This window comes from Hyaena hyaena, unplaced genomic scaffold, assembly GCF_003009895.1.
Source record: "Hyaena hyaena isolate Hyena2069 unplaced genomic scaffold, ASM300989v1 scaffold_800, whole genome shotgun sequence".
Taxonomy (NCBI): domain Eukaryota; kingdom Metazoa; phylum Chordata; class Mammalia; order Carnivora; family Hyaenidae; genus Hyaena; species Hyaena hyaena.
Window position 1 is genome coordinate 626117 of NW_024081431.1, and position 1610 is coordinate 627726.

A 1610-nucleotide genomic window follows, 5' to 3' on the forward strand; every position below is an offset into this window, starting at 1 on the left:
AGCAAGAGGTTGGGGGTTGGGGGTGGGGGTGGTAATTGGAGTTTCTGATCAAGGTATATTGCCCCCAGATGGAAAGTAATTTCCTGCAGGTGATATAAATAGTTACTCGTGATCCCATTGCAGTATCTCACACATAACATCAGGGGCTTTCACCCCATGGCCGCATCTTTCTGTCCTAAGTTTTTTTCTAACCCTTGTATGTAAGTAGAATCTATTTCCCTATAATTCTTCCTTTTTTTGTTTTTCTTCATCTTAAGTTTACATGTGAGAACTGTCACGACAAGCTTCTGATCCTTTTTTCATTTTTTTTTGTTTGTTCGCTTGTTTGTTTTGTTTTTCTCTTTGCTGTTGGGTAGTTTGGAGGGTGATTTTGTAAAAGTCATAAAAGAGGCACAGTAGAAATATCCCACTTCCCAGAGTTATCCAGAATTTGAGATGGGCATTAGCCAATAGAAGGTTAAAATCTTTCCAAAAGGACCAGGAGTCAGCCCATTCATGTCTTAGCTCTTTGGAGTATTGTAGTTGTTGGTATAATGTTACATCTACAATTTCTATCACAAATTGAGAATGGAGGATTTGACCATAAATTAAGTTCATGTGCAGTTTGATAGTGCGCTGAAGACTAATTTCAGCAATGGTAGCAGAGTGTCTTATGCTTACTGCAGCTAGGATCCCCGTGATTAAGAAGCCTATGATTTATCTTTGCCTGGTTAATGAATACCAGTGATGGAGATCCTGACCATCAGATGCAAATCAGGGCTATATGCAATACCATTGTGTTGTAAGAGTAATACCGGCCTGGTTAGACAGACATTTAAGGCTTCCCCATGTTATATCAGGGGCAAGGACTTGCATTTGGAGAGTGGCTTCAGAATGCATAGTCCATGAAGAGACTTATTCCATCTTGAAAATGGGAGTGGTGGTTGCTCATTCAGAGTCATTCTCTGGAAGTCCTGGTTGATTGGAAGATATTCTTGCGGTCTCCACCATGCCATGATACGGCTTCACCAATCGAGAGGGAATCCAAAGAGGTCCAGAATCTGAAAGAACACAGCATATGTTCGACCCCAGGTAAGAATTTTGAGCTAGTACCACAGGGTGAGAGGGTTTATCTCATTTAGAAGAAGGTAGCTCAGCTGTGATTAGTCCTTGATGGTCAAAATTTAAAAACTTAAGAGTGATCACAGTGCAATTGAGGAGACGTGGAGGTTTTAATATGGGTAATTCCCCCTTTTTTTTTGTTTTTTTTTTTAACATATTTTTAAGTTTATTATGTGCTTCGTTCTACAGTTGCTTGGCCTTGTGAATTATAAGGAAATTTAATTTTATCTGCCATTTCCTTCTGCCTTTGTTTCTCACATCATTCCCTCCTGAACAATTTTGACCCTTAAAATATTTAAGGTTGCTGAGGGTGGATAGTCTTCTCTTCTGTAACTTCTTCCTGCTGAATAAGGGTATAAAGACGTCCCTACTTATGGGTCAACATTGCTGAGTTGGGGTAGATCTAGGGGATTTACAAAAGGGAAAGACACTTCGGGGGGAAATGAAGCCTCCTTGAGTAGAAAGGATCCTCTGTCTACTGGAAGTTATAGCTGTGAAGAAATTTTCCA